A 16907-nucleotide genomic window follows, 5' to 3' on the forward strand; every position below is an offset into this window, starting at 1 on the left:
AAGAAACTATTGACACACGGTACTTTAAATAATAATTAATTCGTATTTTCGTAGTAAAAAACTAATGGATTTTTGTATTAATTATGCGTCTAAGATTTCAATTAGACGCCAGCTCCCGACCTGATGAGAGGCTAGTCGTTGTATTTTAATGAAATATTTTAATACGCACTATTTTAATTATTTATCTTAGTAACATTTCTTATTGACACACAAACTGGTTCGTTTATTTTTTCTTGACACACAAATTGGTTTGTGTATTTTTTATTGACACACAAACTGGTTCGTTTATTTTTTATTGGCACACAAATTGGTTTGTGTATTTTTTATTGACACACAAACTGGTTCGTTTATTTTTTCTTGACACACAAATTGGTTTATGTAATTCTTATTGACACACAAATTGGTTCATGTAATTCTTATTGACACACAAATTGGTTCGTTTATTTTTTCTTGACACACAAATTGGTTTGTGTATTTTTTCTTTACACCCAAATTGGTTCGTTTATTTTTTCTTGATACACAAATTGGTTCGTATATTTTTTATTGGCACACAAATTGGTTTGTGTATTTTTTATTGACACACAAACTGGTTCGTTTATTTTTTCTTGACACACAAATTGGTTCGTATATTTTTTACTGGCACACAAATTGGTTTGTTTATTTTTTATTGACACACAAACTGGTTCGTTTATTTTTTCTTGACACACAAATTGGTTTGTGTAATTCTTATTGACCCACAAATTGGTTTTTGTATTTTTTCTTGACACCCAAATTAATTGGTTTGTGTAATTCTTATTGACCCACAAATTGGTTTGTGTAATTCTTATTGACACACAAATTGGTTTATGTAATTCTTATTGATACACAAATTGGTTCCTGTATTTCTCGTGAACGTCCCTTTAAATCCATTTCATAACAATTTCCAGTTTCTCATCGCGACCGTTGAACAAAGTTGAGTTTTAATATTTGCAGTGCCGGATTAGCCATATAGGAGAAGTAGCAAATGCTACGGGCCCCGCGCCTAGATCCATTACCGTAACTAGGCAGGTGCCACAGGACCCGGAAACGAGGTTAAAAAATGTAATGGTAATCTCAGTAGTGACGTAGCTTCAGATTTTGGGCCCGCCAGCACTAGACTCCATGAACCTTTTTTTTGGAATTTACCGTTTAGAAAAGTATGGTCATAATTTTGAAAAAGCCCCCTTAGGCCCGCCTGCATTGCGGTCTCGGCTCTCCCGTAGCTTCGCCACTGGTTCACAATGGTATTCATTAAACCTTTAACATACGAAAGTACAGGGATTGTCACAGTTTTGGTAATTATGTCACTTTTGGTTTAAACTTTTTGAACCCCAAACGGCGCCCGGCCTTACATGATTTCTCTGGTTCCCTGCAGTGGCGTAGACAAGGGTGGGTTTCCGGGTCCAGACCCTCCCTTGGGCTTACCTTTGAGTGTACTAAATTCCCACCCCCTTCTCGACCCCTATCTTAACATTCACATACTTCGACCCCCCTTGACGAATTTCAGGCTACGCCACTGGCTCCCTGTACGCTTTTTTATCTGACCTACGGCTATCTGGTTAAGACTGGTTTCGGTAACCGACGAGGCCACAGATATAGAAAGCCGCTTTATTCTCAGATAAGTGCTAACATATCTGTCTTTATGTTGCCTACCTAATTCAGTCATCTAGCTAAATGTTTTTATACTTTTAAATTTTTATATGGGAACAAAAAATTGGCTTAGTTCCTCCAACATTTGGTTTTTCAAAGGAACCTTTGTAGCAATTTGATAATAATAATACTTCATCAGGTAGAGAAAGCTATACACTTATTGTGCACTGACAACGCAAATACAAGGAAAATAAAAAAGGAATATATTCACATAAAGGGGAATTAGAGGTAAGTGTCTGCATGTTTCTTCTCTGCATTAGCATCGTACTCAAAACCTTTCACCGTACTAAAACCATAATTCAATCCTCGTCTGATCCCCTTTTTGGATTTCTCACTGGACACCACAGTCTCATTAGTGTAAATTCGCTCTTGCGAATTATATTCTATACCATATTATAGAAATTAAAATTCCTTTTGATATAAGTAATTTTATTTTACAACTAAATTTATTTACAGACTGCAATTAATTTTGCTTATAAAAAATTACAAAATTTGTACTCCCTTGTCACTGAAAAGTTCTAAATATAATTTTTAACATTTACGTTCTCGGTTCCCGTACGGACGTAATTAGTGTTTTCCCTTCGCTCCAGATTCGTTATTCTCTCTCGCAACCTACGTTGCATGTTTGAATTTAGAGGTCCTTAAATTATGCTAATCATTCCTTCGTAGCTTCGCGCCTACTTAGTATTCTCACTATACCCAACTTTTCACAAATTTCTGTAATACAGGCTGCTGATCCCTTTATGATTCTAGTAAAATTTCAATGCCAAAATTAAGTGGCCCTTTAAATACAAAACACAACAAGAACAAAAGATGTTTTAAGAACCGATATTTCATCTCCCGCCAAATTATTCAAAACTTTTAGTTTAACCAAAAGTGACATAATTACTCCCACGATTAAATCTGCGCTCTTGCTGGATTAAATCCGATTAAATTTAATATTTGTAAGTTCGGCTGTAAAAAATTTAATCCGATTAAATTTAATATCTGTAGGTTTGGCTGTATTACGTTTAATCATGATAAAATTTCTACTCCGTAGCTTTGGCCATTGCGGGCGCAAATTTTTTATGAATAGGAAAAAGCATGGGTGACGTAGCACTGCCTATACTCTACGCGCAGGAGTGAACTGCCCAATTACTTTAAAGAGCCATACCGGGATTTGAATTGGCGATAGAAAAATAAAACATGAAAAAATGGTAACCCTCGAAAGACGCACGGAATATTGCTTTGCTAAAATAAATCTTATAAAATGTTAAATTATTATCACCGAAATTAGGGTAAATTTTTAAATAAAAAGTTTTTACTATTAAATTTGACCTTTTTAGTATTTTCTTGAAACCACACAGGGTTTTGAAGACCCCAAAATGCGGCAGAAATTTAAAAATTACCAACAGTCAAATATGATATTTACATAGAGGCTCTTTCCATGAGCGCACCCAGAGCGACCTTTCGGTGTCTCGGCATCTGAACGGTCATGAAATTACACGACGCGATATCGCCGCCTGTTTCCATTGTCGAATCGAACCCCCACTGATGAGTAGATCGCTCCATTTGTAGTGCTACTAACTGGCACTTTGAAGCATTTATCCTAATATCTTCTTTCTAGCTCAATGCGTGGATTAAGTCAAACTCGACTTTCACCCAAACTAATTTGACTGACGCTTACGCCACAAATTTATACGTTCGTATAAATGTAAATTTGACGGTGAAATTAGTGAAGCAGTTTGGATATATAATTCAGATTGTACCTGATCATGTGAGAAAAAGATAACGGATTGATATGCTCAGATAGAAATTAGAAGCACTAGATTTACCAGTTGTTTTTCAATTCGGAAATTGGCTAAGAGGCACACCGAGTATAGAAGGAATAAGGAGAGAAACACCCAAAATGTAGTGAGAACGATGCGATGACCGTTTCCAAGAAACAAAAAGGAGCGATATTTTCTGCCCGGAACACCTCTTTTGTCGTGCCAAGAAGGTCGACCACTTTTATCGCACTAACCCGTTTCCATGACCGTTCAGATGCGTCGACACCGAAAGGTCGCTCTGGGTGCGCTCATGGAAAGAGCCTCATATTTGTAACAAGGACGTAACGCCAAAGTTGGGTCAAATTGTAACCCGTTGGTATGGGCGCCATTTCGTATGAATTTTTCGAAATATTTATTTGTTATCTCAAAACAAAATATATAAAAAAAAAAATAGGTTTTTGAAAAATTACGTAAGGTTACAAAAGGTTCTGGCTCAGATTTAAGAGGGAAAAAACAAATTACGCCTCATTGTATTAAAAGTTTTAACGCAACAGGCTTTCTCCTCCGTTAATTTTAATATGAAAAAGTCTTTGAAAAAAGAGGTGTGTCGCTTGCTTTGTAAATCATAGTGTTTTTATTCATATTCGAAGGAAAGACTTTACAAATTAAGGCCTTATCCAGGCCTGTGGGTGCCCGGCCACCTCAAAAATAATTTGTTTCCCCTCAACAAAATCTGCGAGTGCCGATCGTACGCCTCAAAAACTCTCTCAGCCCCTTAAAAATAGCATTGTGTCCCTAGAAATATATCAAAATAAGTAAACAAAGTCAATAAAAATATCCTATTCACATATTATAGTTACTCTATGGACCAAACTATATTATTTACTTTCTCAACTTCTGTGCTTGCTTTACTATATTACTATCACCATATGTAACAAACAGTAACATAATTACTCATAATATTTCCATTGAAAAAACTTCAATGAGACGTTGTTTCACGCGGAACATACATTGAGCGGAGCCAAAAATTCAAAAATGCTTATTGAAAAGGTTACCATGGAAATGAAATCATGTGATCGCGAGGCACGAGCTAAACTTGACGCCAGAAACGCTCGACGAATTCTCACTAACTTCCGTTTCCCATCAGTAAAGTTGATAACGCATATTTCGTCACGGAGTTGTAAGTGACGTAATTTCATTCACGAAAATGCTTTTATGGCATACTTATGAGTGATTATGTTACATATGGTATCACCATTATAAACTTATGGTATCACTTCCACCATAATAACTCGACACCCTTTTTTACGTCAAAGTAAAGTGGCGGTTTTAGGAAGCTTATCAAAGTAGGGGTTCTAAAGGTGATCTGGTATCGGTTGCTTTCACGGATTAACTGGATTATTTTTAATCAGATATACCTTTAGCAGTTAACAGATATTTTACTATAACGGCAGTATGCGGATACACTTAGATTGTCTGATATTAACGGGTTGTATCTTTAATCCGCGATAACTGCGGATATACTATTTTAGTGTATATTTATATTGGCTTGGAGGAACTAAGCCAATTTTTTGTTGCCATATAAAAATTTAAAACATTTAGCTAGATGACTGAATTAGGTAGGCAACATAAAGACAGATATGTTAGCACTTATCTGAGAATAAAGCGGCTTTCTATATCTGTGGCCTCGTCGGTTACCGAAACCAGTCTTAACCAGATAGCCGTAGGTCAGATAAAAAAGCGTACAGGGAGCCAGTGGCGTAGCCTGAAATTCGTCAAGGGGGGTCGAAGTATGTGAATGTTAAGATAGGGGTCGAGAAGGGGGTGGAAATTTAGTACACTCAAAGGTAAGCCCAAGGGAGGGTCTGGACCCGGAAACCCACCCTTGTCTACGCCACTGCAGGGAACCAGAGAAATCATGTAAGGCCGGGCGCCGTTTGGGGTTCAAAAAGCTTAAACCAAAAGTGACATAATTACCAAAACTGTGACAATCCCTGTACTTTCGTATGTTAAAGGTTTAATGAATACCACTGTGAACCAGTGGCGAAGCTACGGGAGAGCCGAGACCGCAATGCAGGCGGGCCTAAGGGGGCTTTTTCAAAATTATGACCATACTTTTCTAAACGGTAAATTCCAAAAAAAAGGTTCATGGAGTCTAGTGCTGGCGGGCCCAAAATCTGAAGCTACGTCACTACTGAGATTACCATTACATTTTTTAACCTCGTTTCCGGGTCCTGTGGCACCTGCCTAGTTACGGTAATGGATCTAGGCGCGGGGCCCGTAGCATTTGCTACTTCTCCTATATGGCTAATCCGGCACTGCAAATATTAAAACTCAACTTTGTTCAACGGTCGCGATGAGAAACTGGAAATTGTTATGAAATGGATTTAAAGGGACGTTCACGAGAAATACAGGAACCAATTTGTGTATCAATAAGAATTACATAAACCAATTTGTGTGTCAATAAGAATTACACAAACCAATTTGTGGGTCAATAAGAATTACACAAACCAATTAATTTGGGTGTCAAGAAAAAATACAAAAACCAATTTGTGGGTCAATAAGAATTACACAAACCAATTTGTGTGTCAAGAAAAAATAAACGAACCAGTTTGTGTGTCAATAAAAAATAAACAAACCAATTTGTGTGCCAGTAAAAAATATACGAACCAATTTGTGTGTCAAGAAAAAATAAACGAACCAGTTTGTGTGTCAATAAAAAATACACAAACCAATTTGTGTGCCAATAAAAAATATACGAACCAATTTGTGTATCAAGAAAAAATAAACGAACCAATTTGGGTGTAAAGAAAAAATACACAAACCAATTTGTGTGTCAAGAAAAAATAAACGAACCAATTTGTGTGTCAATAAGAATTACATGAACCAATTTGTGTGTCAATAAGAATTACATGAACCAATTTGTGTGTCAATAAGAATTACATAAACCAATTTGTGTGTCAAGAAAAAATAAACGAACCAGTTTGTGTGTCAATAAAAAATACACAAACCAATTTGTGTGCCAATAAAAAATAAACGAACCAGTTTGTGTGTCAATAAAAAATACACAAACCAATTTGTGTGTCAAGAAAAAATAAACGAACCAGTTTGTGTGTCAATAAGAAATGTTACTAAGATAAATAATTAAAATAGTGCGTATTAAAATATTTCATTAAAATACAACGACTAGCCTCTCATCAGGTCGGGAGCTGGCGTCTAATTGAAATCTTAGACGCATAATTAGTTCAAAAATTAATTAGTTTTTTACTAAAAAATACGAATTAATTATTATTTAAAGTACCGTGTGTCAATAGTGGGTGTAAAGAAATAATTAACGAACCAATTTGTGTGTCAATAAGAATTACATAAACCAATTTGTGTGTCAATAAGGATTACACAAACCAATTTGTGTGTCCGTAAAAAATACACAAACCAATATGTGTGTCAAGAAAAAATACACAAACCAATTTGTGTGTCAATAAGAAATGTTACTAAGATAAATAATTAAAATAGTACGTATTAAAATATTTCATTAAAATACAACGACTAGCCTCTCATCAGGTCGGGAGCTGGCGTCTAATTGAAATCTTAGACGCATAATTAATACAAAAATCCATTAGTTTTTTACTACGAAAATACGAATTAATTATTATTTAAAGTACCGTGTGTCAATAGTTTCTTCCCTAATGACACACAATGTCGTAGTAGTCAAGTTACTATTATAGACGCAAAAAGTGTATCAATAGCTAAGAGACTATTGCCACACCTCAAGTGTGTGTCAATAGTCATTCCGCTATTGCCACACTTCGAGTGTGTGTCAATAGTTACTGAGCTATTGCCACACACTTTGTGTGTCAATAGCCACAGCCATTTATTTTTCTTTGATAAGCAATTTTACAGTGCCATCGTGTGTCCGGGAATTGAAAACACCGTCGTCTGCTTCTTCAACGCTCTCATGGGGAAAAAACGTACCACGAAATTTTAACATTACGGAGATAGGAAGAGGCGCCTCTCTGTAGCGAAGCGACTTTACACTCTCTGAAATAAGTGTGGACTGGTAGTCAAAAACCACTTTAGATTCGAAATAACCGCCTCGGACGTACTGCCGTGCAAAGCACAAATGCATTAACGACCAAATTTTCGATTTACAGATTTTGGTTTTATTTCTCGTTATTTTATACGTTACATTCAATTTTGAACTAATTTTCGAATTTTAAATTTTTGTTCTTAGAGAAATGACTTGTTGCAAAACGCATTATTTTAGGTTTTTGCATTATTTTCAAACCAAAAACGCATTAAGGTGTTTATTTTCTTTAAAAGTCAAATCAAAACGCATTTTTTTCGCGTTTTAAGACATGGTTTTAATGATATTTCTGAAATATCGTTTGGCCTGTAAATTGTTTAGTACCAGAATATAATTTGAGTTGAAAAATTCAAGTCTACTATATAAACTTGAAAGAAGTAAGTTGGGGTATCTTAAGACAAAGAAAGTTTGAATTTCGCGGGTTTTCTCCATATTTTGGTTTTGGTCGTTAATGCTTTTGGGCTTTGCACGGCAGCGTAGTCAATAGAGTTAACCAACTTCCTGTGAAAAAAATATGTCCGTCAAAAGCGACATCATTACCAAAAGAGTGTCAATCGAACCTATTTCTTAATGAATGTTACGAGCGAAATACAAGTTGGGAGGGGAGAAGGGAAAGTGTGCCTTGGAAAGGGAAGGAAGTTAAAACCAACAAATAACGCCACGTAGTGAGGAACGGAGGAACTAAGTGTGTGTGTCCTGCGAACGCGTTTGCATTTTCCGCAGTTTCTCGAAGGGTTGGTGAGCGTTAGCGGATTAATTTGCGGTTGGGTTTGGTATGGATGGTTTTTTTTCGTTAACGCTCACCGTCGCGAGAGTTTTAACTCAGTTTGATTGGATATTTCAATGTTTATGTGTGAATGTTGAGTTTGTGTTATGACGGTTGAGTCTGTTGTGTTTGTACGGGCGTTTTCTCTTCAACTTCTTCTTTTTGACTTTGGGACGGACCGAGTGCTGAGTGTTATGGCAACCTCTCAACGTCCAATGGCAGGGTTTCCACCAATTGTTCACGGTATTCGTCTTAGTATCAATTTGCTATTTATTGGCGCCGGCCGGGAATCGAACCCGGGTCTGCCTCGTGCAAGAGATTTACTCTAACACTCAGCCACCAACGCTTGTTAAGTTACGAATGTCCTTTAGTTATAACGTTAGGTACTATAATTTATTCTACATAATTTTAAATATTTATAAATTATATTAATCTTATATTTGATTAAATATTTATAAATTATATTAATCTTATATTTGATGAAATATTTATAAATTATATTAATCTTATATTTAATTAAATATTTATAAATTATATTAATCTTATATTTAATTAAATATTTATAAATTATATTAATCTTATATTTAATTAAATATTTATAAATTATATTAATCTTATATTTAATTAAATATTTATAAATTATATTAATCTTATGATTTAATAAAATATTTATAAATTATATTAATCTTATATTTAATGAAATATTTATAAATTATATTAATCTTATATTTAATGAAATATTTATAAATTATATTAATCTTATATTTAATGAAATATTTACAGAAATACATGAATTTCTGATATTTATAAATTATATTAATCTTATATTTAATAAAACATTTATAAATTATATTAATCTTGTATTTAATGAAATATTTATAAATTATATTAATCTTATATTTAATGAAATATTTATAAATTATATTAATCTTATATTTAATTAAATAATTTCTATTGAGTATTTTGGTTTTGAAGGCTGATCGATTGGGTTAATATTAAATATTTTTATGGGTTATTTTTGCTCTGAAGCCTGATCGATTGAGTTATTTTCTATTTTTCTATTTGTTATTTTTGCTCTGAAGTCTGATTGATTGGGTTATTATTATAAATTTTTCTATGAATTATTTTTGCTCTGAAGTCTGATTGGGTTATTATTATTTATTTTTCTATTAATTATTTTTGCTCTGAAGCCTGATTGGGTTGTTATTATATATTTTTCTATCGGTAATTTTGGCTCCGAAATTTGGTCGATTGGGCTTTTGTATTTTAATTTGTTGATTGTGTTGAGCTTTTGGGCGGTATTGTTAGCATTAAATTATTGTTCTTTGTGTGAAATGGCTTAAAGTAGGTTTTTTTTGTTGTTATTAAGGAATTGTTTTATGCCACGAGGTTGGTTTTATTGAATTTGGTGTAGTGCTTTTTAAATAAGAGTTAGTAAATTTTGAATATTAGATGGCCGGAGACGAGGGTTTATCTAAAGAAGAACTAAGAAAGGGTATCGGTTTTACCCAGGTTATCTTCATCATGGGCGAGTGTTGAAATAAAATGAGCGTTAAAGATGCGTCAAGAATTGCGTAAGTGAGAAAACTAATAACAAGTACCCTCTGTAGATATTTCTTTCATTGAAATAGGCTTCGTATTAATTGATAAACTTGTACTGTTAAGAGGGTTAAACTCAATTGTGCATTGTTTTAGTACGTCGAGCTCACTGTTGTAACTACTTAGTTTAAAATATTCTGAATAAATTAATTTCGGTTGTTTCGTCTCAATTATTTTTATTATTATCAAAATTTTATACCTGGTGGGATCGAACCAGGATTACGTTTTCAGTAAATAACTCTAAATTGCGGTGACATATCATTAAGGGTCATCTCGATAAATTAATACAACTAGGGACAATTCTTCCGAGGAGAGGTATATTTTGGCTTGCCAACTTGTTATTTATAAAGAGCCCTAACTATTCCGTCTATGGTCATTTATTGATATACGAGCTGTGGCTTTCTGTGCTTTGTGATGTTAAGTTTTTCGCTTCTTGTTAATACATTTTTTATTGGTGTGGATATTTGGACATCTACGATTCCTAATGCAGTCATTGATTTCCTGGGTGTGCGAGTCATTATATGATATTGGAAATTGGACGGTATTGGTCTTTTTCATGCGGTATGTGCCACAACGTCAACAGGAGGTCTATGAGTCGTCCACTACCAGATGTCGAATATAGCTATTCTACGGTATCTTCATCAAGGGCGAGTGTTGAAATAAAATGAGCGTTAAAGATGTGGCAAGTATTTCGTAAGCGAGAAAAATACAAATACCCTCTGTAGATATTTATTTCATTAAAATTTGCTTCGTATTATATTTAACTGATAAACTTGTTCTGTAAATAGGGTTAAATTCGATTGTGCATTGTTTTAGTACGTCTAACTCACTGTTGTAACTACTTAATTTATATTATTCTGAAAAAATTAAACTCGGTTGTTTCGTCTCAATTATTTTAAATAAAATAAAAAAAATTTACTGGGCGGGATTGAACCGGGATTAAGTTTTTAGTAAATAACTCTGTATTGCGGAAATATCTTTATGGGTCGTCTCGAGAAATTAATACCACTAGGGACAATTCTTCCGAGGAGAGGTATATTTTGGCTTGCCAACTTGTTTGATTTTACGTCGTTCTGCGGAGAAGCTATCGCCATCTACCTACGATATAATACCATAGACTAAAAAAAGATCCAGAAAGGTCTTTTATGTGGTCGATCTCGAATCGAGCATTCATTAAACCTTCAGCATACGAAAGTACAGGGATTGTCACTTTTTTGGTAATTATGTCACTTTTGGTCCGTGGTAACCATGGTAATGCTTTGACTATGCGTCATCAAAGTTGGCCGCGATAAGACCATAGAAATAGAAATGAGACTAGAACTACTGCGCTATCTGGTATTCTCAAGGAAAACGGGCAAGTTAGAAGGCTGCCGCCATGAGAGTGGAATGATCGCTACTAATCCACGCCAGAGTGCGCCATCTATTAAAAAAAATACACTTTGAATGTTTTAAAATAGATGGCGTGCTCGTACATCTCACCACAATCTAATCGTGCTTCTAGTCTCATTTCTATTTCTATGAATGCGACCGATGGATGGAGGCCGATTTTTCGGAGGTCACATGCCGGAAGTGGGTAAAGGCTTCGGTACATTAAACACTTACTGAAGCCCATTTCAGCTTCAGCTGATGAAGGTGTAACTTAAGATATTATTTTCAATATCTTTCATACAAGTACAAGAGAGAGAGAGAGAGAGAGTTGGGCAATTTGAGCAAATTTGAAGGAATCGAAATTACTAGAAAACCGAATTATTAAACTGGTCCAAGCTGAATTTTCATAATTAAATGGAATTAATAAACTGGTCTTTGACCCCAGTGACCACCGCTTATTTCCCAGCCTGGATAAGACGCTATTTTAACCACGCAGTTTTCCTTCAAATGTATGGCAACCCTATTTCATGGTCGTTCACAGCGTTGCCATATAATTTTCAGTACAAATATTATAAATTAAAACGAAAATTGGGTGGAAACCGAGGTGTCAGTCACTTCAAGGAATCATGTACCGGCCCTGATTCCTTGATTCCGAATCGCAGGAATCTAGGCGGGAGTCATACATTTTTCAGAATAAAAAAAATCGTGTTCGAATCAGGGAATCATAGTCGAATTAACTTCGAATCCTGGAATCAGCTCTAGAATCAGGAATCATGCCCGAGTTGTGGAATCATACCTGGAATCTGGAATCATACCCAAATCATGGAATCATACCCAATCATGCTGAAATCATACCCAATCATGCTGAAATCATACCGAATGATGCTGGAATCATACCTGGAATCTGGAATCATACCCAAATCATGGAATCATACCCAATCATGCTGAAATCATACCGAATGATGCTGGAATCATACCTGGAATCTGGAATCATACCCAATCATGCTGAAATCATACCCAATCATGCTGAAATCATACCGAATGATGTTGGAATCATACCTGGAATCTGGAATCATACCCAAATCATGGAATCATACCAAATCATGCTGGAATCATATCTGGAATCATACCTGAATCAGCGTGGAATCACGGAATCACTTAATGAGTGCGAAATCATAGAATCAAAGTAGAATCGCGGAATCAACGTGGAATCACGCAATCTTCATGGAATCACGGAATCCAGATGGAATCACGAATCTTTGGAATCAACAAGAATCAACTCTAAGATTTGTTGAAGATAAGAAACGATATCGGCTTTTTCCGTTTCGTTTTTTTAACCGGTTAAAATGTTAAATGTAAATAAGATATTCTTTTTTAATTATTGCTAATCTTGTTTACTATTTTTTAACCTAGTATATATATATCTGCTTACAGCGTTTATAGTCACTCACTTATATTCTGTCATTCCATCTTGTACAGTATTCATTATTAATATGTTTTAATTAATAAACGTTAGTTATTTTAATTAATATTTTATGACTTCTTACTAGTTCGTCAGGTTAGTCAGTTTAGTGTAGTGTAGGCTTTGCTGTTATCATTGGTGTTTAAAACTCCAATAAGATTCCTTGATTCCAAATCTTGTACACATTTTCCTTAAGTAACGGACCCCTCGGTGGAAACCCTGTGAAAATAGTAAAATACCGTCTGCTTCATCATTTTCCCCTTATAAGCTCCAAAAACCACAGCTTGGGGGACAGGCTGAGAAATAAGGAATTTTTTTAAACTGCACCTAGCTGTGGCCAGTAGAGCCTAGGTAGTTTAATTAAAAAACTGGCCACTAGCCAATTACCATTTTTAACCATCAAAATCAGGCTTTCATAATTTATGGTCAAATTGTCTATTCTGGACAATATGTGGTAGCAGGAAACTATAGAGGTATACACTTGGAATGTCTAAGGTTCCATTGGGACGGTGATACGAAAGCTCGTCGAGAAAAAGGCGGGGCTTAACTACGTCAAGTGTAAGACGTAACGCGACATTTCAAATTCATTGCCTCGAGGTTTGACGCGAAAAGAATACGTCGTCATGGTAACATATGTGCGATCTTCCCGCGCAAAAAAGGCTTATAAAACAATGGATTTAAAAACCTCAATTTGTTATCGTTCTTAATATTTTAAAGTAATTATAATGTTCTTCGCGAAAGAAGTGTAGTGATACCTAATTTCAGGTATTTGTATGATTATAAAAGAGATAATCGGGTAAGCTAAAAATATAATAACCACGACTAGGCTTAATGACGAGTTTTCGTCGAATTAGGGTAGAGAGGCGCGAGTTTTTCTCGTGAGTTTTCCCGCTTTAAGACACGCCCATTTCTACGAGCTTCATCACGGCCGTAAAAATCTTCCTTATAGCGTTTTCCATTTGACTGCTCTCGAGCGCTCTAGATCGCTCTGATCAATATTTTATGTTCCATTTGCGTGCTCGGATCTGCTCCGATCAAGTTTCGCGTGTTCCATTTCCCGCTCTCGGGTGCTCCGAGATCGCCCAAAACCGATCTGCCGAATTCGACAGATCAACGGATCGAGATCGAGATCGGAGCAAATTTTAGCGTGTTCCTTTTAGATTTTTTGGCAAAATGGCCAACCAAGACGCGAAAATTCAAATTACTAGCAGACGAAAAACAACAAAAGTGCGAGAATATCGTAATTTAATGTTCCATTTGCGGTTTTACTCTAGTCGATTAGGGCGAGATCTATGACGTCAGAGACAGATTCGGAGCGAATCTTGAGCAATCAAATGGAAAACGCTATTAGACATTCCAAATGTATACCTATATAGTTTCCTGGTGCTAGGTTAGTTATTATGGGTATTTCAAAATTTTGGAGTGTTAAATAAAGAACTATAAATCTGCTTAAGAAATATGTAGAAACATCTTCATTGAGCAATGTTAAATTAAAAAATCACTACTATCACAAATGGATCACATTGTAATGAGGTGTAGTAACTAACTTAAGTCCTCTTTCTTTTGCAGTTAACATTTACATCACAATTATTACACTGACTCGGCTCCCGAGGCCGAGGCCGATTCGGGCTGCACGACCCATAGGGAGTTTCATGTTCTCTTCCCATAGACGCGAATACAGTCAAAGGCAGGAAGCTGCCGTTCCCCTGTAGACCCGACCCGAACACGCCTACTGAGAGAGAGACTGTTTATATTTGCTAACTGCTAAATTCGCTTCTTCTATACTGTGTAGAGTGTAGACTGTAGACTCACGACACCCAGTCACCCACCCATACACGCAATTGACACAAGGACAAGCACACCGCATAGAAGCAAAGACCAAACAGTTTTAGCCTTTTAGGGATTAATATATAATTTTTTTAATGAACCAAAATCTTCAAGGGAAAAAACTTTGAATGGACGCTTCAATAAAAGGTACTCGGTTTTTACGCCCCTCTCCAAATTCATCTGGGAAGGAACTATTTCCGGTCGGTCGGTTAAACGGTTAGAATGGCTAGCCAAAAAGTCACATTTAAGCCAATTGGAGACGCGTTTTTGCCCTCATGAGAATTTTGCGTCAGATAAGAAATGCGTTGGCTCACCTGTATAAGGAACATACTAATGTTTAAGGTAAAATATATAATGTTACTAAAACTAAGTATAAGAAGATAATATTATTATTATTATCATCCTCTTATGGTATAAATAATTAAAATTATACGGAATATTTTTATATCACCGGTAAATTTTAAGGCTTCTCATGGAGGCCGAGTTAATTCATTTCGTATAAAATTATCTTTCGGAAAAAGATGAAAACTAATTCCTTTAGAGCTAAACGTATTACTTTTGCAGTACGGTATGCAACAAGTGTTTCCTTTTAGCCAGGTAACTTTTTTGGCATTTTAAGGCTTAGCAAAAAACCAATGTTATGTTCGATAAAAGTTTCCAGCTTTCTAATATTTCAACAAGCACTATATAAATAGTAACTTATGAGTCCTGGCTGTCGGAAATATTACTTCTTGGCAATTTCTGGGAAGATGTTTTATTTAAGCGCCTAATAACACCCCAAGCATTTAATTTTTAAACTGGCCCTGCTAATTTTTAAACTGGCGATTGGCCTGTGACAGTGCCTTATTTCTCACACTGTTGGGGGAAATATGAATAACGTTCTATGGCAACAGATGCTTCGTTTAGTCTTGGAAAATAAATCTTTATCTAAGGTTTAGTCGATTCGGGGCTGTCCAAGGCTACGTGAGAGGGTGACAATTATTATAATTATTTGTTGGTGTAAGGTCAGACACCACAGCGGTCGTAAACAAAACTGCGAGGAATCCCCTATTTTCTCCGTGTGCACCAGCCACCAACGTCAATTTTCCAGAATGAATCAATCGGAAAATACCTGTTGGGGTAAGGTAGGGTACGCGACGATGGAAATACATTTAGTCTAAACTAAAGGAAAATGAACTAAATATTTAAAGGTAATTTCTACGATGGAAAATGACACAATAAAACGAAAACCTAGTAATTAAATAATTCAACAAGAATAAACCAATAAAAGCTCCCATAATTACCAATATCTTAAAAATCAAATAAAAAAGCGTACTGGCAAGTTCCGTGCTCTAATTTGACAATTTTACTGCTCGAGTTCCTATTTCTCGAAATTGACACGGTCAAAGTTAATAAAATTAACGTAAATTATACACCATTAAGTGCTTTTTAGATCAGAATTAAATTTATTCTGGGAGCGATAATATTAGACTAAATATCTATGGCGTAATTTCATTAAAAAAGCGCTCTGAAATCTTATTTTCCGCGAACCATGACCACCGTGTTCTATTCCATTTTTAATCTAATAACCGTTAATTATACATCCTTAAGTGCTTTATCGATCAGAATTATTTTTATTCTGGGAGCGACATTATTAGACGAAATAACAATGGCGTAATTCATTAAAAAAAGGGCTCGAAATCTTATACTCTGCGGATGATAATAGCCATGTTCTATTTCATATTTCTGAAAATTGACGCGGCACAGGTTAATCTAATTAACGTTAATTATACATCCTTAAGTGCTTTATCGATCAGAATTAAATTTATTCTGGGAGCGACATTATTAGTCAAAATATCAAAGGCCTAAGCTAATTTAAAAAGCGCGTCGAAATCTTATACTCCGCGGATCATAATTCTATTTTATTAATCTAATTAACGTTAATTATACATCCTTAATTTATTTTGGGTGCAACATTATTATAAGTGTTTTATCGAACGGTTCAACATTTAGTTTTTCACAATGTGCTTCTCTTCACTTCTGGCTTGGGAGAAGTTAAAGCAGACGAACGGGAAAAGATGACACTTATTTCGTTAAAACGGAGTTTCATGTAAAAGCAGTTATTCTACTTAATGTTTATTTTCTCAAAATCGTCTATTAACCTAAAATGAAATATTTTTTTGTATTGATAGGGAATCAATTTCTTATACCACTTATTTTCATAATGATAAATTAATTATAAACTTTTTATAGATATGTTACGGAACTTGCCAGTACGTTTTTTTAATTTATTTTTAAAATATTGGTAATTATTGGAGCTTTTATTGGTTTATTTGAGTTTAAAGATTTTTATTATTGAGTTTTCGTTTCATTGTGTCATTTTCCATCGTAGAAATTGGCTTTAAA

This window comes from Leiobunum rupestre, chromosome 7 (genome assembly GCF_980474605.1).
Source record: "Leiobunum rupestre chromosome 7, qqLeiRupe1.1.hap1, whole genome shotgun sequence".
NCBI classification, from domain to species: domain Eukaryota; kingdom Metazoa; phylum Arthropoda; class Arachnida; order Opiliones; family Sclerosomatidae; genus Leiobunum; species Leiobunum rupestre.